The sequence below is a fragment of the Acinonyx jubatus genome, chromosome B3 (assembly GCF_027475565.1).
Source record: "Acinonyx jubatus isolate Ajub_Pintada_27869175 chromosome B3, VMU_Ajub_asm_v1.0, whole genome shotgun sequence".
Lineage (NCBI taxonomy): Eukaryota > Metazoa > Chordata > Mammalia > Carnivora > Felidae > Acinonyx > Acinonyx jubatus.
Genome location: NC_069386.1, coordinates 109,463,130 through 109,486,779, shown reverse-complemented (window position 1 = coordinate 109,486,779; position 23,650 = coordinate 109,463,130). Strand labels below are relative to the sequence as shown.

At 35.5% G+C, this 23,650-nt stretch overlaps 1 protein-coding gene and 1 pseudogene across 16 annotated transcripts in view; one reads left to right on the top strand and one right to left on the bottom strand.

Annotated features, from left to right (window-relative positions):
* The window catches only part of FUT8 (fucosyltransferase 8), a 306,694-nt gene that overhangs the window by 171,861 nt on the left and 111,183 nt on the right, over positions 1-23,650 (bottom strand). For 5 of the 16 annotated variants that reach the window (XM_053224574.1, XM_053224576.1, XM_027065938.2 and 2 more), the window contains one exon: positions 21,945-22,009. The exons of 10 other annotated variants lie outside the window; for them this stretch is intronic. The gene's annotated coding sequence lies outside the window, so the exon portion shown is untranslated. Of the gene's footprint in view, positions 1-16,068; positions 16,212-21,944; positions 22,010-23,650 lie in introns of those variants that run through there. One more of the 16 variants, XM_027065941.2, reaches the window with a different exon arrangement.
* On the top strand, positions 20,974-21,418 carry LOC128316056 (eukaryotic translation initiation factor 1A, X-chromosomal-like; annotated as a pseudogene).

Sequence of the window (23,650 nt, the reverse complement as noted above, 5' to 3'; positions counted from 1 at the left end):
GCTACATGTAGTTATTTATGGTACATTACCAAAGAACAACTGGTAATCTCCTTTAGTCTGCCTCATTTTAAGGAAGAGGAAACTACTGACAGAAGTCTCCCCCAGAAGATCTGCATATCTGATTATCCAAGACTGACTCACCTGTGCCTCACAAAATGAATCACTGACAAATGGAATGGGATTACCATTACGGCTTAAGACTAATCAGGATTTATCCATAAGGATAGGCTTCAAAACAAAACTGGGGCCCTGAAAGCAAGAAAGGAGAATGGCTGCAACACCCTACAAGAATACAACACCTTATCTTTTTAAAAAAACACTCACCATCCTCCATTATTCTCTATCACAACACTTACTGGCTTATTTACTTCCAATATTAAAAGGTATGCACTAGTAGAACAGGGACTTAGAGCACCATGCCTAATCAGAGCCAAGACCTTTACTAATATGTGTTGAATGAAAACCTAAATGCAAGAATATTACCCAAGTGTGCATATATTTATTTAATACCTACAGTTAAAATCCTAGGCAAAACAAAATTAAAATCAAGTTTTAAAATCAAGATTTTGATAAAGAATTACATAAAGAATTAGAACTAAGTTTCAAAGGCATTTTCATATGCATATTCATTTATTCATTTTTATATGCAGAAAATGTCAAAGCTAGATGCTCAGAAGGAAATATATCCAAAATAATTTCAAACCAAAGACTTGCATTCAAGCCAATTCATGATAAACTGCAGAGTCCAGAAACAAAATACTGGAAAATAATGAAGCTGAACAAAAGAGAGAAAGAAGAATCATGCAACACAAAGACTTAGGAACTCAGTGACTAAATGAAACACAATAACATTTGTATTATAGGAGCCCCAGAAGAAGAAGAGAGAGAAATTTTATTTCAAGAAATAATAGCAGGAAAAAAATTCCCTAATCTGGGGAAGGAAAACAGACACCTAAGTCCAGGAGGTACAGAGAATGCCCATTAAAATCAACAAAAGCAGGGGCACCTGGGTGGCTCAGTGGGTTAAGCATCCAACTTCGGCTCAGGTCATGATCTCATTGCTCATGGGTTCAAGCCCTACATTGGGCTCTGTGCTGACAGCTCAGAGCCTGGACCCTGCTTCAGATTCTTGTCTCCCTCTATCTCTCTGCCCCTCCTCCACTCATGCTCTGTCTCTCTGTTTCTGTCTCTGTCTCTCAAATATTTTAAAAAATTAACAAAAGCAGGCTTAGACCAAAAACATATTGTTAATTAAATTTGCAAAATACAGTGATAATGAAAAAATCTTGAAAGCAGCAAGACCAAAGAAATCCATAACTTACAAGGAAAAACCCACTAGGCTAGCTGGAGATTTCTCAACAGAAACCTAGCCAGAAGGATGCATGATATACTCAAAGTGCTGAATGGAAAAAATCTGCAGCCAACAATACTCTTTCCAGCAAGTCTATCATTCAGAAAAGGAGAGATAAAGAATTTCCCAGACAAATAAAAACTAAAGGAGTTCATGACAACTAAACCAGCTTTCCAAGAAATATTAAAGGGGACTTTCTGAGTAGGAAAAAGTGACCAAAAGTGTCAAAGAAAAGAAAGGATTGGAGAAAAGCTCCAGCAACAATGACAAAACAAGTAACAAAATGACAATAAAATGACATATTTACCAATAATTACTTTGAATGTCAATGGACTAATCATTCGAATCAAAAGACACAAGGTGGCATAATGGACAAAAATATAAGACCCATCTATATGCTGCCTACAAGAGACTCATTTTAGACCTAAAGACACCTGCAGATTGAAAGTGAGAGGGTGGAGAAACATGTATCACACAAAGGGATGTCAAAAGAGTAGCAATACTTAGATCATACAAACTAAATTTTTTGGTTCTTGTACTATTTTTATCCTGCTTTGTTATCAGGGTAATCCCGGTCTCAAAGAATGATACTGAATGTATTCCCTCCATTCCATTATTTGTAAGATTTTGAGAAAGATGGCCATTAATTGTTTTTTTTTAATGTTTAGTAGAATTCACCAATGAAACCATGTGGTCTTGGGCTTTTAGGTGCTGGGAGACTTTTGATTCCTAATTCAACTTTCATTCTTATTATTGGCCTAAGAAGATTTTCTATTTCTTGGATTCAAGATTCAGGATTCAATTGTGGTAACTTGCGCATTTTTAGGAAATATGTGGGGTTTATTTGTAAGTTGTCTGATTTGTTAGTATATCATTATTTATAGTAACCTATTATCACAATATGTATTTCTGTAGTTATCTGTTTTTATTTTTTTTAATGTTTATTTATTTTTGAGACAGAGAGGGACAGAGCATGAATATCTGTTTTATTTTTTAATCTTCCATTTCTCATTTTGGCTTTTTAGTCTCCTTTATATTCTTAGTTAATATAGTTAAAGCATTGCCAATTTTATTTTTGCAATAAATGGTCATTACTTTCAATGCTATGTTATTTTTTATTCTGGTCTATATTTTATTTATTTCTGATTTTTCTTTGTTACTTCCTTCCCCTACCAAATTTTAGCTAAGTTTCTTATTTTTCTTAGTTCCTTGTGATATAATGTTGTTTATTTGAACTTTTTTCTTTTTTTTATTTTTTAAAAAATGTTTATTTATTTTGAGAGAGAGAGAGAGAGAGAAAGAAAGTGCACGCACGCAGGAGAGGGGGAGAAATAGAGGAAGAGAGGGAGACAGCGAGAATCTCAAGGTAGGCTCCATGCTGTCAGTACAGAGTTCAATGAGGGGCTTGAACTCATGAACTGCGTGAGATCATGACCTGAGCTGAAATCAAGAGTCAGTTGTTCAACCGACTGAGGCAACCCAGGTGCCCCTGAATTTTTTCCTTAATACAAGTATTTACAGCATAAATTTGACTCTAACATCTGCTTTTGCTGCATCCCATTGGTTTTGGAATATTGTGTTTACTTTTTCTTTTGTTTCAATACATATTTTGATTTGTTGTTTGATTTCTTACTTGGCCCATGGTTTGTGCAGTAATATATTGGTTAATAGTTACAAATTAAATATTTAATATTTACACATTGTAGATTTTTCAGTTTTCTTTTACTGTTGATCTTGTTGGAAAATATACTTGGTATGGTTTAAGTCTTCTTAAATTTGTATTTCTTATGTCTCTTTTTATGTGATTTAACCAGGGGATATCTTCAGTATGTACTTGAAGAAAATATGTATTCCACTTTTCTTGGATGGAATGTTTTATATATATCTTTTAGAACCATGTACTCTGAAATACGCTTCAAGTAAAAAAATTTCTTTTTGAAAAAAAAAGTAATAACTTTAACTGAGGGTACTCATTCAAAATAACACATATCAGAGGGGAGGTGAGTAGGAGGATGGGTAAAATAGGTGAAGGGGATTAAGAGTACACTTATCATGATGAGCACTGAGTAATGATGTGCAGAATCATTGAATCGCTATATTGTACACCTGAAACTAATATAACATTGTGTTTTAACCATACTGGAATTAAAATTGAAAACGTAATTTAAAAAAGCCATTGCACTTAATAGCTAATAAGGGAACACAGATGTATTGAAAAATTCCAAGTCATATCATATACAAATAATGAATAAAGATTCACAATCTTTCTAGACAATTCTTTCTAAAGAACAGAGATTAAAAAATTCAGATTCAAACAGATTCAAAACTATTTCTAAAGAATAGGGTAGATTCAAAAGGGTAATAAATATTTTATGCTACAGAAAATTTTAGTGGGATATATTTCTTTAAAAAAAAAAAGCACAATTTAATCTTCATGTAAGAGGCATGAAAGCCCTTCAAGGGCTAATCTTTACTACTGTATGTCTGATGAATATTATAACAATATTATTGGCTAATCGTTCACTAATATGTGAGCCAGATGGGCGACAGAGAGACAATCTATATATTCTAAGAAGGAGAAAGAGAGGTTTAAATAAATTATGAGACAACCATTGGTGAGATATTATGGCTCAGTTTAAAATGTTAAATATGAAGACAAATACAAACAATACAATATTAGGTGTAACTGCAGATGCAGAAGGATTTAATGTTGATAGGGAGATAGCACAATGCCTTGGAAACTGTAAGCTCTAAGGTCAGACAACACTGGGTCTAAATCCTGGCAACACCAATATAGAATTGGGCCAGCCAAGAATTAGAGAGAGCATTTCACCTTCTCTAAGTGTGAATTTTTTATCCTTAAAATGACTGTAATAATTCCTCTTATATGGGCCTATTATTCTAAGTATAAGGATGATAATAGCTACATTTATATGGTGTTTCCTGAATGCGAGGTATTTTTCTCAATACTTCGTAATTATAATACTATTTAATATTCTCAACAACTGCTTGATGTAAGTGCCCATTTTACAGTGGCGGAAATTAAGGCACACTGAGATTACATAACTTTTCCAAGGTTGTAAAGCCAGTAAGTGGCAGAACTAAAGCCAGTGATAGCTATTTTTTTGTTAATGTTATTAAGAATAGCCTGCTGACTTTAAGAATTACAAGAGAAGCTAGGAAAATCTCCTTCTACACATACTTTTTAACTCAAGTACAAGAAATTATATAACTAGGATATGTTAATAAGTATAATTCAATCCAGAGAGTGAAAAGCCTCAAACTTTTCCTCCAAAATAGCATACTATCTGGAAAACAAGATAAAAATATTAATGCTTAATTTTTTTTTTACATTTAATAAAGTGACTTTTGGTTCTATTCCAAGATGGTAAAGATGTCTGTGCCTCCCACTAAGAATAGCTAAAAGCGCTGGACACTCTGTATAAAACAAATATAAGAAGACTGTGAAAGATAAAAAGAAAAAGCAGAGCTGCTAGTAATCTAGGAACTAAAGGAATAACATAACAGTGAGTTCTTGGAGTTTTCTTTTTGCCTCATATATCTCAGAAAGAAAAAGAACAACAGAAAAAGCAAAAACATGAGTAAACACACCATAGAATTTTCCTTCTTTTCTTGAGTTTTCTACATTATATTTTGATAATGTATTTCATGGTTTTAAATATATGCAGAGGGAATATTTAAGACTATTATATTATAAATTACAAACAGTAATAGGACTACAGAGAGGTAAAGTTTCTACATTTCCCTCAAACTGGTAAAACATCAATGTCACTAGAGGGTGATAAATTATGTACCTTTAAGGTTATACTTAAAGCAACTACTAAAACATCTATACAAAGAGATATACTTAGTAACATTTAGCAATATAATCATTAGAGGTTTCATAGAGAGTAAGTTTTACAGTCAACTGGAAGAGTGTTTACCCACTTCATCTACTTTTTAGCTGTGACTGTGACCAAATTATTTAATCTCTTTGTAAATTAGTTAAGAACATTCATTTTAAACCAATTAGGGTAGAACATATTAGCTATAATTATTATAGCTATTATTATAATATTTTGATTGAGTCAGACTATTAACTCTGGTTTATTTATTTTGCTAGTTTATTTTTCTTCATGTTTGTTTATTTTTGAGAAAGAGAGAGTGTGAGCAGAAGAGGGGCAGAGAGAGAGGGAGACACAGACTCAGAAGGAGGCTCCAGGCTCTTGAGCTGTCAGCACAGAGCCCAACGTGGGGTTTGAACTCACAAACTATGAGGTCATGACCTGAGCCAAAGTCAGACACTTAACTTACTGAGCCACCCAGGTGCCCCTTAACTTGCTAGTTTAAATGAATATTTATAGTAGTCTTGAACTGAGATATTTGTATAAAGTGCTAGTCATGGTGCCTAGCATGTAGAATGGGTTTAATAAATAAAAGCTCTGATTATTTATTAGTAAACAAAAAGCAATGGGTTGGCCTTTCTTTATTTTCATAGATTCTCAACCACAAGACGTATAACTTCCTTTACATTAGTCTTGGAAATTATTTTTTTGGATTTGACACCAAAAATAAAGGCAACAAAAGCAAAAATAAACAAATGGGACTACATCAAACTAAAAAGTTTCTATGCAGCAAAGGAAACCATCAACAAAATGAAAAGACAACCTAAGGAATGGGATATAATGTTTGCTAGACATATACCTGATAAGGGATTAATATCCAAAATATATAAGGATCTGAACATATTTTCCCAAAAATGACATATAAATGGCCAACAGGCACTAGAAAAGTTGCTCCCTTTTGGTAGAAATGCCACCTGGTGCAGCCACTCTGGAAAACAGTACAGAGGTTCCTCAAAAAGCTAAAAATAACACAACACTACAATTCAGCAATTGTACTATTAGGTATTTACCCAAAGGACACAAAAATATAGATTTGAAGGGGTACATGCACCCCAATGTTTATAGTAATAGCCAAACTACGGAAAGAGCCCAAATGTGCATTGACTGATGAATGGATAAAGAAGATATGGTATATATAATATAATGGAATATTACATGGCCATCCAAAAGAATGAAATCTTGCCATTTGCAACATGGATTGAGCTAGAATATAATATGCTACATGAAATAAGTCAATCAGAGAGACAAATACCACATGATTTCATTCATATGTGGAATTCAAGAAACAAAACAGATGAATATATATATGGGAAGGGGGAAAAAGAGAAAAGAGGGAAACAAACCACAAGAGACTCAACAATAGAGAACAAATGGAGGGTTGATGGAGGGAGGGAGGTGGGAGATGGGCTAGATGGGTGATGACTACTAAGGAGGACACTTGTTGTGATGAGCACTGAGTGTTGTATGTAAGTGATGAGTCACTGAATTCTACTCCTGAAACCCATATTGCACTGTATGTTAACTGAATTTTAAATTAAAAAAAAAAAAAAGGTGTTCTACATCACAAATCATCAGCAAAATGCAAATAAAAACCACAATGCGGTATCACCTCACACCTGTTAGAATGGCTATTATCAAAAAGACAGAGATAACAAGTGCTGATGAAGATGTAGAGAAAAGGGAACCAAGTGCATTGTTGATAGGAATATAAGTCAGTGCAGCCACCATGGAAAACAGTATGGAGGATCCACAAAAAATTAAAAATAGAACTACCATACAATTAGCAACTCTACTTCTGAGTATTTATCCAAAGGAAGCAAAATCAGTATCTCAAAAATATATCTGCATCCCCACTTTCACTGCAATATTATTTACCATAGCCAAAAGAGAGAACCTAAGTGCCATCAACAGACAAATGGAAAAAGAAAATGTGGTATACAGTTGATCCTTGAACAACATGGGTTTGAACTGCACGAGTCCACTTATTTGGAAAATTTTAAATATATACATATATTTAAAATACTAATGTACATTAATTATAGCGTTTCTGACAACATGGATAGACCTGGGAGGCATTATGCTAACTGAAATTAGGCACACAGAGACAGACACAGAGTGTATGATCTCACTTTCATGAGAATCTTAAAAAATTCAAACTCATAGATACAGAGAAGAGAAGGTGGTTACTAGAGACAGGACTTGTGAGGTGAGCACACTAAGTGAAGGTGGTCATAAAATACAAACTTCTAGTTATAAGATAATTAAGTCCAAGGAAAAAAAACTCCTAACATTAACACTGTACTTTTTTAAAAAGACAAAGTATTTTATTGTTCTATATATGTATGATGTTATATAATTTATACTTTCAATTTATGATTTATCCCCCCCCAAAACTATCAATTATGATTCCTACCCTATTACAGATGACAAACTGTAGCTCAAAGGTATTAAATAATTTGCTTAAAGCATTTACAAAGCTAATATATGCTAAGGTCAGACTACAGGTCTTCTGTCTCTAAATTTAATTCCCTTTCCACAACACTATCAGATATGAAAACATATTTAAAGTCACAAAATTAATAACTAGAGGATACAGGATTTGAAACCAAGTAGGTGAGCCCTTGTGCCTAAGACTCTACTATGCTATTGATGCAAATAATTAAAATATAGATAGATGTTCAAGCTCATCAGCATTAAAGATACACTAAAGCATATCAAATTAGAAATATTAGATATAGGAGAGGGAGCCAAGATGGCAGAACAGCATGGAAATTTCTTGTGTGTCTAGCATCCATGAAAAACAGCCAGACCAACACTAAACCATCTTGCACACCTAGAAAACTGATCTGAGGCTTAACACAACAATCTGCACAACCTGAACCACAGAATTCAGCAGATACACAGCACGGAGAGGTGAACTGGGGGAGAGAAGCCGCAGAGGGCAGGGAGCCGCTTTTGTGAGCGGAGAGAGGATGGAAATGGGGGGGGGGGGGGAATATGGGAAAGGCAGCCCTCCCCAAAAGCAGCTGGAAAGAAAGTAAAAAATTGGAAACAGCCACAGGGAATAAACTAAAAAAGGAGAGGGTTTAAATTCCATTAAGACTATAAACAGGGAAAGCACAAAGGCTGCAACTCCGCAGCTCAATACCTGGCAGTGCTCTGGTGGGAAGGGCAAATCCCCAAGAGCAGAGTGGGGTCCAGGAGGTTCTCGGGCCACACGGGGAAAAGCAATTCCACTGCTGGAAGGACATTTGGTAGAGACTGTGAGGCCACCTGGTCCCAGCAGATCCCAGAGAACGAATGGCCACATTTGCTGGGGCTGAAACAAGGTTGTTAAGGGTGAAGCCTAGTGCCAGATGTGTGTTGTGATTTTCCATAATCCCTGAAACGCTGCTGCTACACTATCTCACGAACTTTTTCTGGAGCAGGCTGGCACCTGGCCGCAATCTCTAGGCATCAGCACCAGCACGGCCCTGCGAACTTTCCTGGGGGCGGCCAGCATTCAGCCATTGCACGGTGAGACCTTCTGCAGAGGGGCGGAACAGGTCAAAGACGCAGTCCCCTCAGAAGTAAGGGGGCAGGGAAAACAGCCGCATCTGAGACAAAACTCGGGAGAGAGGTACTACCTGGGGTTTGGTCACAGACAGTGTAAAAGCAGGGAGTGGACAAGAGCTGAAGACAAAGAACAAGTGCACGATTGCTCACTGGGGAGAAGAGAGTTCCGATACTAGAGACTGGGTTGCTGGGTGACGCCATTTTCACTGCTCCCATGCATATGCACCTACAAGTGCCACAACAATCCACCCCAGTAAGCTAGAAGCGCCATCTAGTGGAGAACGGGGCTGTTACACTAAGCCCCGTCCTACTGGGCCAACCTCGCTCTTCAAGAACAGAAGTCTCACCTCCTGCTTACTTTATGGACTATAAAGTGCTTCACAGTCTGACTTCTAAGGGAAAATGAAGTAATTTCAGTGGTATTTTAGTCTGTTAGCAGGTCCATCTATTCAATTTTCTTTTTCTTTTTCTCATTTCTTTTCTTTTTCTTGAATACAGAGAGAAAAAAATTCATTTTTATTTTCATTAAAAATATTTTTAAACTTTTTTTCTACTATATTCTTTACTTATGTGTAAATTTTTTCAAATTTTACTTTACTTCCATCATTTCATTTTAGTCTACTTCAGTGCATTCATTTTTTCAAATTTTCAAACGATTTGTTTTTTTTTCTTCCCCCGCCCTTTTTTCTCTAATCTATCAAGCCACTTTCAACACCCAAACCAAAACACACCTAGGATCTAGCATCATTTATTCGCTTTTGTGTGTGTGAGTGTGTGTTTTTAATTTTATTTTAATTTTTTTTAATTTTAATTTTTTCTACTTCATTAATTCCTTTTCTCCCTTCAAAATGACAAAATGAAGGAATTCACCCCAAAACAAAGAGCAGGAAGAAACGACAGCCTGGGACTTAACCAACACAGACACAAGCAAGATGTATGAACCAGAATTTAGAATCATGATAATAAGAATACTAGTTGGAGTCAAAAATAGATTAGAATCCCTTTCTGCAGAGATAAAAGAAGTAAAAACTAGTCAGGATGAAATAAAAAAATGCTAAAACTGAGCTGCAATCATGGATGGATGCCGCGGAGGCAAGGATGGATGAGGCAGAAGAGAGAATCAGCAATATGCAGGACAAACTTATGGAAAATAATGAAGCAGAAAAAAAGAGGGAGATTAAGGCAAAAGAGCACAATTTAAGAATTAGAAAAATCGGTGACTCATTTAAAAGGAACAACATCTGAATCACAGGGGTCCCAGAAGAGGAAGACAGAAAAATAGGGGCAGAAGGGTTATGTGAGCAAGTAAATCATAGTGGAAAACTTTCCTAACCTGGGGAAAGACACAGACATCAAAATCCAGGAAGCACAGAGGACCCCCATTAGATTCAACAAAAACCAACCACCAACAAGGCATATCATAGTCAAATTCAAAAATACTCAGGCAAGGAAAGAATCATGAAAGCAGCAAGGGAAAAGAAGTCCTTAACCTACAAGGGAAGACAGATCAGGTTTGCAGCAGACCTCTCCACAGAAACTTGGCAGGCCAGAAAGGAGTGGCAGGATATATTCAATGTGCTGAGTCAGAAAAACATGAAGCCAAGAATTCTTTATCCAGCAAGGCTGTCATTCAAAACAGAAGGAGAAATAAAAAGTTTCCCAAACAAAAATTAAAGGAGTTTATGACCACTAAACCAGCCCTGCAAGAATTTTTAAGGGGGACTCTCTAAGGGGAGAAAAGATAGATAGATAGATACATAGATACATAGATACATACATAGATAACTACCAAAAGCAACAAAGATTAGAAAGGACAAGAGAACACCACCAGAAACTCCAACTCTACAAGCAACATAATGGCAATAAATTCATATCTTTCAGACTCACTCTAAACGTCAATGGACTCAATGCTCCAATCAAGACACAGGGTAACAGAATGGATAAGAAAACAAGATCCATCTATATGCGGTTTACAAGAGACCCACTATAGACCTAAAGACACCTTCAGATTGAAAGTAAGGGGATGGAGAACCACCTATCATGCTAATGGTCAACAAAAGAAAGCCAGAGTAGCCATACTTTATATCAGACAACGTAGACTTTAAAATAAAGACTGTATCAAGAGATGCAGAAGGGCATTATATCATAATCAAGGGGTCTATCCACCAAGAAGACCTGACAATTGTAAACATTTATGTGCCAAATTTGGCAGCACACAAATATATAAATCAATTAATCGCAAAGAAACTCATTTATAGTAATACCATAATAGTAGGAGACTTCAATACCCCACTCACAACAACGGACAGATCATCTAATAAAAAAATCAACAATGAAACAATGGCTTTGAATGGCACACTGGACCAGATGGACTTAACAGATATATTCAGAACATTTCATCCTAAAGCAGTAGAATATACATTCTTCTCCAGTGCACATGGAACGTTTTCCAGAACAGACCACATACTGGGACACAAATAAGCCCTCAGCAAGTACAAAAAGATGGAGATCATATCGTGCATATTTTCAGACCACAACGTTATGAAACTCAAAATCAACCACAAGAAAAAATTTGGAAAGGTAACAAATACTTGGAGACTAAAGAACATCCTACTAAAGAACGAATGGGCTAACCAAGAAGTTAAAGAGGAAATTAAAAAGTTCATGGAAGCCAATGAAAATGATAACACCACAACCCAAAACCTCTGGGACACACAGCAAAGAGGAAAGCATATAGCAATCCAGGCCTTCCTAAAGAAGGAAGAAAGATCTCAGATACACAACCTAACCTTACGCCTGAAAGAGCTGGGAAAAAAACAGCAAATAAATCCCAAAACCAGCAGAAGACAGGAAATAATAAAGATCAGAGAAGAAATTAATGCTATCGAAACCAAAAAAAAACCAGAACAGATCAATGAAACCAGAAGCTGGTTCTTTGAAAGAATTAACAAAACTGATAAACCACTAGCCAGTTTGATCAAAAAGAAAAAGGAAAGGACCCAAATAAATAAAATCAAGAATGAAAGAGGAGAGATCACAACCAACACAGCAGAAATAAAAAAAATAATAAGAGAATATTATGAGCAATTACATGCCAATAAAATAGGCAATCTGGAAGAAATGGACAAATTCCTTGAAACATACACACTACCAAAACTGAAACAAAAAGAAATAGAAAATTTGAACAGACCAATACCCAGTAAGGAAATCGAATTAGTAATCAAAAATCCAAAAAAAAACAAACAAAAAAAAAAAAAAAACAAGAGTCCAGAGCCAGGGAAATTCTACCAAACATCTAAGGAAGAGTTATCACCTAATCTCTTGAAGGTGTTCCAAAAAATAGAAATGGAAGGAAAACCGAAACTCATTCTATGAAGCCAGCATTACCTTGATTCCAAAACAAGACAGAGACCCCACTAAAAAGGAGAACTATAGACCAATTTCCCTGATGAAAATGGATGCAAAAATCCTCAACAAGATATTAGGCAACCAGAACCAACAATACATTACAAAAATTATTCACCACGACCAAGTAGGATTTATACCTGGATGCAGGGCTGGTTCAATATCTGCAAAACAACTAACATCACATCAATAAAAGAAAGGACAAGAACCATATGATCCTTTCAATAGATGCAGAGAAAGCATGTGACAAAATACAACATCCTTTCTTGATAAAAACCCTCAAGAAAGTAGGGATAGAAGGATCATACCTCAAGATCATAAAAGCCATATATGAATGACCCAATGCTAATATCTTCAATGGGGAAAAACTGAGAGTTTTTTCCCTAAGGTCAGGAACAAGACAGGGAGGTCCAGTCTCTCCACCGTTATTCAACACAGTATGGGAAGTCTTAGCTTCTGCAACCAGACAACACAGAGAAATAAAAGACATCCAAATCATCCAGGAGATCAAACTTTCACTCTTTGCAAATGACATGATACTCTATATGGAAAACTCAAAAGATTCCACCAAAAAACTGCTAGAACTGATTCATGAATTCAGCAAAGTTGCAGGATATAAAATCAACACAAAGAAATCGGCTGCATTCCTATACACCAATAATGAAGTAACAGAAAGAGAAATCAAGGAATCAATCCCATTTACAATTGCATCAAAAACCATAAAATACCTAGGAATAAATCTAACCAAAAAGGTGAAAATCTATACACTGAAAACTGTAGAAAGCTTATGAAAAAATTGAAGAAGACACAAAAAAATGGAAAAAGATTCCATGCTCCTGGATAGGAAGAACAAATATTGTTAAAATGTTGATATTACCCAAAGCTATCTACATATTCAATGCAATCCCTATCAAAATAACACCAGCATTCTTCACAGAGCTACAACAAATAATCCTAAAATTTTTATGGAACCAGAAAAGACCCCGAATAGCCAAAGCAATCTTGAAAAAGAAAACCAAAGCAGGAGGCATCACGATCCCAGACTTCAAGCTATACTACAAAGCTGTAATCATCAAGACAGTATGATACTGGCACAAGAACAGACACTCAGATCAATGGAACAGAATAGAGAACCCAGAAATGGACCCACAAACATATGGCCAATTAATCTTTGACAAAGCAGGAAAGAATATCCAATGGAATAAAGGCAGCCTCTTCAGCACGTGGGGCTGGGAAAACTGGACAGCGACATGCAGAAAAATGAACCTGGATCACTTTTCTTACACTATACACAAAAATAAACTCAAAATGGATGAGAGACCTAAATGTAAGACAGGAAACCATCAAAATCCTCGAGGAGAAAGCAAGCAAAAACCTCTTTGATCTTGGCCGCAGCAACTTCTTACTCAGCGTGTCTCCAGAGGCAAAGGGAACCAAAGCAAAAATGAACTACTGGGACCTCATCAAAAAAAAATAAAATATCTTCTAATATTTTCATCAAATAAAAAGCTTCTGCACAGCGAAGGAAACAATCAGCAAAACTAAAAGGCAACCAACAGAATGGGAGAAGATATTTGCAAAAGGCCTATCAGATAAATGGTTAGTATCCAAAATCTACAAAGAACTTATCAAGCTCAACACCTAAAAAACAAAGAATCCAGTGAAGAAATGGGCAAAAGACAAGAATAGACACTTCTCCAAACAAAACATCCAGATGGCCAACCGACACATGAAAAAATGCGCAACATCACTCATCATCAGGGAAATACAAATCAAAACCACAATGAGATGCCACATTACACCTGTCAGAATTGCTAACATTAACAACTCAGGCAACAACAGATGTTGGCAAGGATGCGGAGAAAGAGGATCTCTTTTGCATTGTTGGTGGGAAGACAAGCTGGTGCAGCCACTCTGGAAAACAGTATGGAGGTTCCTCAAAAAACTAAAAATAGAACTATCCTACGACCCAGCAATTGTACTACTAGGTATTTATCCAAGGGATACAGGTGTGCTGTTTTGAAGGGACACATGCACCCCAATATTTATAGCAGTGCTATCAACAATAGCCAAAGTACGGAAAGAGCCCAAATGTCCATTGATGGATGAATGGATAAAGAAGATGTGGTGTATACATATACAATGGAGTATTACTTGGCAATCAAAAAGAATGAAATCTTACCATTTACAACTACATGGATGGAACTGGAGGGTATCATGCTAAGTAAAATTAGTCAGTCAGTGAAAGACAAAAATCATATGAATTCACTCACATGAGGACTTTAAGAGACAAAACAGGTGAACATAAGGGAAGGGATACAAAAATAATATAAACAGGGAGGGGGACAAAACAGAAGAGATTCATAAACATGGAGGACAAACAGAGGGCTACTGGAGGGAGTGTGGGAGGGGGGATGGGCTAAATGGGTAAGGAGCACTAAGGAATCTACTGAAATCACTGTTGCACTATATGCTAACTAATTTGGATGTAAATTTTTAAAAAATAAAATTAAAAAAAAAGTGAAACGACAAACAAACAAACAAAAAAATAGCAGGGACAGCAATGTCCTGTGCCAAGTAGACACCAAATTAAAGTATTTAATAGTAGTTACTATTTATGTAACATATTCCCAGTTTTCCCTTGTCAAATCTTTCCAGTGCCAGCAAATGTCAAGATGCCCAAAATGTCCAACATAGAACCTTACCCTAAACATTCAGGGTGCTTTAGAGAAAAGAACGCAATTGCTATAGCTGTCACCACTCCTAGTTGAGGACACATTATTTCCTTTCTTCTTAAATTCTTCCATTTTTCCAAAGAAGGATTTAAAAGGGAAGGAAAATTGTATTTGTAAAGTATTAACATCCTTATTGAAATATAATTCACACATCATAATTTACTCATTTAAAGTGCACAATTCAGTTGTGTATATTATTAATTGTTTAATTATGGGAAAATTGGCCAAAAAAAGAAATATTAAATATGTGTTAGTGAACATGTACTAAAGACTAAAAAACTAATGATTATATAATGGAATATTATATTGCCATCACCAAAGGGAACTTATTATTGAAGATGATGTTCTATCCCATAGAATGGAGATTTGAGGGTATGTAGTTATTTTCCACACCACTCGAGTTCTATGTACCTCCTAGGAAAATCTAAAAATAAATATAAAAAAAGAAATAAGGTGACAAAAAGTGACATGAGTAAAGTATGTACTGTAATTAATATTCATTAACCTTTAAATAAAAATTAAACAGGGGCCCCTGGGTGGCTCAGTCGGTTAAGCACCAACCTGAGATCAGGTCATGATCTCACTGTTCATGGGTTTGAGCACCACTTCAGGCTCTGTACTGACAGCTCACAGCCTGGAACCTGCTTTGGATTCTGTGTCTCCCTCTCTCTCTGCTCCTTCCCCACTCATGCTCTGTCTCTCTCTCTCTCACAAATAAACATTAAAGAGCAAATTAAAAAAATTTTTAAATAAAAATTAATCAGAGATAAATGGAAAGGAATGAATAGATCCACAAGGTAAAAACAAAGGTAAAGAATATATAGCACGTCTAATAAATTACAATGAAACATATCACCTTCTGCAGTCTTTCTAGACCTGTTATTCCATACTATCCAAATAAAACTAAAACAAAGATTGGGCAACATGACTAAAGAAATTGTAAAATTCTCAACTAAGGCATCTAAACATTTTTCCATCCGAAGCTACTGAATTAAATGTGTCAAATCAATTATTGTGGTGTCACAGAAACCATTAAAATGTGAGAGCCCAAGTATGAGTGCATATATAATTTCTTTGGAATCTTCTTTATGTAAAGAAGTGAACGAATATGGGGTACCTGGGTAGATAGTTAGTTGAGTGTCCAATCCCAGGGTCATGGGATCAAACCTCGTGTCAGGCTCCGCGCTGAGCAAGGGGCCTGCTTAGGATTCTCTCTCTTTCCCTCTGCCCCTTCCCCCTGCTTGTGCTCTCTGTCTCTCTCTAAAAAAATAATTAATTAACTAATTAATTAATTAAAAAATATATCAGTGATTTGCTGTGTAGGCTCCAAAATCTTTTATCAACCTCTTCCACAGAAAATGGCTAATTCAATGTTCTCTAACATTTTTTTCACATTTGTCAATCCAAAATTTTGAGAGAAGACACTTGAAGCGTCATTAACAAAAAGGAACTTACCAGTAAAAAAAAAACTACAAAGTTATATATACATCATTTAAAAATAGCACAAGCCAACAACAGTAACCTATAAAAAGATGTTAATATTCTAAAGACAAGAATGACTTATGGCCCACCCATCAATTTTCACCAGTTCTTCTAACTACCCCCATATCCAACAAAACGTGATTTGATAACTAATTGTTCACATGTCACTGAACTATTAAATATTTTCTTTTTTCCCATAAAGTAAGTTTCATATTTCCTATTAATCTAATAAAATTTCACCAGTATGATCAACATAGATCCACAATCCCTTAGTCAGTTAGTGTTAGTCTCCAATTCTCTTTGTATTTTCAATCCCCTCTACACACACACCCCTAACACAAACCATTAAACCTCAAAAGTACTTTCTTATTTATACTGTTTCCCCTCAGTATAAGGATATGGTTTTGCACATTACAGAATACCCCAACACAACAGCAGCTTGGCTAAACAAGATTGAGGTTTACTTTTTCTTTTGTAAATATTGTCTAAAGATTAGCCATGTAGAGATGGTGTTTGCACAGTATCCTCAGGGACCCAAGTTTCTAACTTTCTCTTCTACCATTCTCCATCCCCAGCTTCCATCATCGAGATCACCTCACAGTCCAAAATGTTTGCTAAAGCTCCATTTATCATGCCTACAATAAAGGTCAAAAAGGAGAAACTGAATGACAAAATGGGATCACCTCCAGCTGAGTTACTGACCTTTACAAGCACACACACACACACATAATACTTCTGCTTTTATCTCTTTTGCCAGTAAGTACTTAGTCACTCAGCTAGGCAATAGCCCTTCCTTCAAAGCTTCAATATGCCTACCTTTAAGGAAAAAACAAAAACAAAAACAAAAAAAAATTCTATTAGTATAGAAGAGAAAAACAGGGGGCACCTGGGTGGCTCAGTCGGTTAAGTGTCCGACTTCGGCTCAGGTCATGATCTCACGGTCCGGTCCGTGAGTTCAAGCCCTGCGTCGGGCTCTGTGCTGACAGCTCGGAGCCTGGAGCCTGCTTCTGATTCTGTGTCTCCCTCTCTCTCTGACCCTCCCCCATTCATGCTCTATCTCTCTCTGTCTCAAAAATAAATAAACATTAAAAAAAAATTAAAAAAAAAAAAGGAGAAAAACAGATTTTAAGTTTGAGTAGAATACTAGCAGCCTGCATCATACATCCCTATTCATTTTTCACATCTTCTGAGTAACCCTTGATATTGGGAGAAGTTTTGTATCGTATCTTTAATCAATACAGCTAATGTAAAAGCTTTCCCCACTAAATGCTTTTACTTCCTTGGCCATCTATGGCATGTGGCCAATCCCAAACTATACTGATACTACGATAGATATAGTTAAGATTACAATTCTGAAGTCTTATTGGATAGGATTTTTCATCTACCACATCTTGTGCATCATCTGGAATATAAAAGTTGATCTGTTTTGTACAAGTGACCTAATAGAATGCTGGAACTCACTCTGTGTCTTAACCAATTAGCAAATCAATGGAGCTCCAGTGTGGTATCTTTTCTTATAAATCTTGGATCTTATTCCACAGACACAATTACTGCATGATCAAAATTACCATCAATCCATTATAGTACCTCATATACTGAACATGTAGTAGGTCCCCATGCAAAGTGATCTATTTATTCAGTCAGGCCTCATAATAACCCTATTATGTTATTTTTGTTCATTTATAGAAAATAACAATAGCAAGCACTTATTGAGTATTTAGTATGTGCCAGGCTTACTCACAGCATTTTACAGATAAGTACTATTATTATCTGTAGATGAGGAAGAGAAGGCAATAAAGTTAGTAACTTGCCCAAAGTCACATAGCTTATAAGTAGCACAGCTAGAATGCATGTCCTCACAAACACTCCAGAGCCCACTCAATTAACTACTATACTATAATAATATCAAATAAACCAGCAGAGGTTAAGTAACTTGCCTAAGGTCACAAAACCAGGAGTCAAGATTCACAGATCTGTCTTTTTGATTCCAAACGAATCAAAGCAATATGGTTGGATTGACCAAGGGATCATTACTCTTTAGGGGCAAAGTTACAAGAGAACAACACTATCAAAATAACAAACATAATCCATAAATTTCAACGATAACCAGTTTAGGAGGATGAAGTGCAGTGCATCCGTGCTGCCTAGGCAACACTACAGGTGACGCATCTCTTTTAGTAACAGACCAAAATAAAAGCAGCTTTGGCAAATGTTTCTAGTAACTACATTAGTTTGAATAATCATTCGTATCTAAAAGATCTTGAATAATTAGATGTCTGTATTTTACATCTGCTGTCAAAAAACGAAAGAGTAAACAGCCTTCTACACCACATTCAAAGGATGTATCTAAAAGCAGTAATTTTTAAAGACATCAGAAAAAGTTTTTAAGAAATAATGAAAAGTAACAGAATCAGACACTTTGTTGCCATCTGTCAGAACTCAGGAATTTATAGTTCTCTCACCTATAATTACAACCTTGACCCTCATCTTCTGAGACATATGTATATTATGGCTATACATTTCTTAAGTACTTTTTTCTTAATATTTATGATGTACAATTCTAATGCCAATCAAAAATGCCTGTGTCAAGCCTGAGCATACAACATATAAATCACAATGCTACTACTGGCTCATTTTCAAATACTCCCCTAAGAATTGCAAGTCTGTCTTCCAAAAACAGCATAGACACATAATGACTATCAGATGGAATACCTTGCATGTAGTACAGTAAATGAAATACTGTAAGTATTAATGATAAAGAATTAAGCTCATGTCACCAACTGAATCAACATAAGCATGTCAGTCATTCACTCTTTCCTAAGAACCTCAAATCCTATAAAAATTTTTTTCAGCTCAATATACTGTTCTTCATCAAGCACATCCTTTTTTTCATTATTCCAGACTTAATGAGACATTCTCAATTAACTTCATATCAGTTCATGTTTATACTCTATTTCCAATTACCAATGTTTTACAACTCATTGAAGGAATTTTAAAGAAATAATGAGCAGTACTGAACTTATACTATTTCAGTGTATCCTTAATAGATGAAACAAGACATTTTAAAAATATTTTTAGTGTTTATTTATTTATTTTTGAGAGAGACAGAAAGCAGGGGAGGGGAAGAGAGAGAGAATGGAAGGAAGAGAATCCCAAGCAGGCTCCACGCCCAGTGCAAAGCCAGATGTGGGGCTCGATCCCACCACCACAAGCTCACGACCTGAGCCAATATCAAGTGTAAGAACTTAAACCAACTGGGCCACCCAGGTGCCCCAAAAATATTTTTATTAGTAAAAAGTTACTATTTATTTTAAGGGGTCTTTTGTATACTGATTCTGATAGAAAGGGAGGAAGGAAGCTTCAAAGGAAGGAAGGAAGGAAGGAAAGAAGGAAGGAAGGAAGGAAGGAAGGAAGGAAGGAAGGAAGGAAGGAAGGAAGGAAGGAAGGAAGGAAGGAAGGAAGAAAAGTATCATAAAACAGCAAGTGATCTTCAGTGAGGCATAAAAGTACCAAAAGTAATAAGCTATTATAAATCATTAGAATTACACCAACTTTAATTTAATGCATCAGTTGACTGGTAACTAATATTAGATGAAAAGCAGCCAAGGCAGCTTTTATTTACAGCTATGTGTGGAAGAATAACAGAAATGTTGTTGCTAAGATCAATTTAATTTAAGCAACATTTAAAAATGAATTTTTACACATAATGGTATTTGAACACAATTTGAAATGAGCAGGATGTATCATTTGCTAAGAATATCATTCTTCATTTTAAAAGTGTTAAGAAATCTCTACTTTCACCACAAAGCAGTAATAGGACCCAGAATTAACCTTCCAAATGTAAACAACTAGAAAACTGGAAAAACTATGTATCTGACTTTGGAAAACAGGCAGCACCAAAAGGATTCCTAAAAAAAAAAGGGGGGGGGGGGAAGGTGAGACCTATAATTACCTGGATTCTTTCTGAAAGCACTTTTGAAATTACAGTATGTTGAAGGGGAAAACCCAAGAGAAAGAGAGAGAGAGAGAGAGAGAGAGAGAGAGAGAGAGAGATATTCCCCTTAAATTACCTGAATAACAATCTATATGTGCATAGGCTGAAAACCCATAAGGTTGAGCAAAAACATGTTCTAGGAAAGAAAAATTACCAGGTTTTATTGATGATATGAGAGCTCACAGAGGGCCAAGAATCATTCAAGTTCTTAAAAGCAAGATAGAGTCCACTGAATCCTTGGTGCATTCAGTAAAGACACAAAGAGAGATCCACCTTAGTAATGAGGCTAAGAAAGTACAAGAGTAAAGGTTACCTCTAGAGCTGCCCTAGAAAACCTTAAACACATTAATATACATGGAAAGACAAGGGGGAAGGAAATAAATTTGCTGCCACTGAGTCCATCTCAAAAAAGCTCAGTCTGAAAACTCTCCCTCACCTGCAGAGTGCTACATCACACCACATGCTAGGTCATTCCATGTGCCATTTGGAAGAACAGCTGCCACTGCCATCACAGGAAAGGAGACCATGATGCCATGAGGCATTGCCATGACCAAGAATAAAGGTAGGGGTAAAAACAGGTACAGGGGTAAGAGTGAAAATGACCCTGAAAAAAGCTGGTGTGTAAACAGGATGAATAAGTATAATTCAGTAATCAAAATGTTGGGAAATGTATGATTAGAAGCAATGTGTCTTGGTGGTGTGAAGAGGTTATGTCTTATGAACTTGTCTTATGTCTTATGAGGAAAATAATTTGAATAAATACCTCAGACATTATACTGGTCTGCCAGATGATGAGGATAACAAAGCTGATGTAATTTTAAAATACAATGCAGATGAAGGTATAAAGCTGAAGGCATGTGGCAAGCTTCCAAAATATGCTGAAATCAATGAAACAGATACATTTGACACTGGAGATGATGATGAAATCCAATTTGATGATACTAAAAATGATGATAAAGACCATGATGATATCTAAATTGAACTCAAATGTTTTATATTCCAAGTTTTCTAAGGATTAAATCCCCAAGGAGATCTGACTTCCTTCTTTTAAAAGTTAATCAGACTTTTATGTAGCTTAGTCATTTTATCATGGCATCCCTTTCCTAAATGAATACATGAACTCCTGATGCTCAATTCTTGGGAGCAATTCTTATGTCCTCCTGATTATTCTCTCATTAGTTAGATAAAAACTTTGATACTGTTAACAAGTAACTTTAAGAAGTAAACTTTCAAAGAATCCAATGTCTGATTCTAAAGTCCTATGTTCTTAATCATAACTCCCTTTAAAAAGGGGGGTGGGGGGAATGTCTACATGATAGTATATTAGAAGATTAATGGGAAATCCCATCATGCAAAAGAAAATGTTCCAGTGTAAAGAACACTGGAATAGGAATAACAATATCTGTCTTACAGATAAGAAAATCAAGGCATTTACAGGTGGATTAATGAATTAATTTAAAGGTGTTAATGGTGTTACACAGCCAGCAAGTATCAAAAAGGCAATTCAACCCAGCTACCTGATTCCAGATTCTACTGCAAGGTTTTCCACAGCCAAGTATCTTCCCATGTCTAGACCAGACATCTGAAACAAAAGGATCCCTATTAAGAGTAAGAATAAGAGATAAAATCTTTGCCATCACAAGAACACTACTAATTAACAGTGACTTTGGAAGAATCATTCTACCTACCTAAAGAACTCACTTGTTTCCTATGATCTACAAAGACTTCCGCAGCTTGAAATATTTATAGTATGAACTTTAAAAGGCAGGGGTGGGGTGGGATGGGGGAATTCCTTCAAAATTCTCCCTCTTCTTTCATGAATTTATCCATATTTATCCAGTGCCCCACTCCTGCCATGTGTTTGGCACTACACTGAGTGCCAAGTATACAATGATGACAAAAGAGAGATAATCCCCTTTTTAGTGGATCACAGAATCTACTGGGAAAGGAAAAATGAAACAAATAATTACACAACTAATTTCTTATGTTCTAAAATATGCAGAGCCTACACCCAACACAGGGATTTTGAACCTGTTGTCTGAAACACACTTACCCAAATATACACCATAGTTCTTTCCTCATCAAATTCGGGTCACAACTCAAGTATTACCTTCTCAATAAAACTTTCCCTGACCATTCTACATAAAAATGGTACACTCCCCACTCCAACATTCCCTATCACCTTTCCTGATGTACTTACTTTTGTCTAGAATACTTATCATCATTAAACATTTGTTTGTTTAGTATCTGTATCCCCACTGGAATATAAGATCCATAAGATCAATAATTTGTCTCTTTTGTTGACTGGTATCACTCAAAGCCTAGAACAGTGCCTATCAGACACTAAATACTGTTGACTAATGAGTAAATGAGTGCAATGAAGGAAAGCCTAAGCATAGTGGCAATGTATAAAAGGAGAAACCATTAATTTCATTAGACTAACATGTACAAAATTATTATTGTATTTATGTATGTAAATAATACTATTTATATACACGTCATCATGAAATAATTAAAATACCAATTATAAATGTTATCTATCATTCATGCATGTGGTATTAATTTTGTTTCAGTGTTTCTGTTAATTCCTTTCTTATATTTTAAACATTTAAAGTATAACAATGATTTACTGCTAGATTCGTATTTTTATTCTAGAAAGGAGTCAACATCTAACAAAATGACTTATTCTCCATTCTATAAACCATCTCACCTTAAAAAATGAAGACTGGATGAGATGTACTATTCTACCCGGATTTGATATTATCATACTCATTGAACTGGAACAGGCATCTTATTTTTCAGAAATGAAAAAGTAAAAAAAAAAAAAGAGAGAGAGAGAAAGGAACTTAAAATCATCTTCTAAGGTTTACACAGTTTGATCTCTTTGCTTCATACGCTGTGTTGAGATTTTATACAATTATGGGACTTATAGCTAAACATCTAGAAAAGAAATTGTCTCAAATTTGGTGTATCACAGTCCAAAGAACTATGTGCCCTGACAAAACTCTTGTTTTGAAAAAGAATAATACTTCTTTTATACCTAAGCAATGTTAACCTATCATTTAAACAAGAATGTAATAATCATTTAAAAATCATTTTAAAAAGATAAATAGACCCTAAAACAGTTTTCAAATTCAATCACTTATCATTTAAAGCTTCAATAATTAGAGTCGACATGATCTTCCAGAGGATAAAAAACAGTGAAGTTGCTATAGTATTTCGA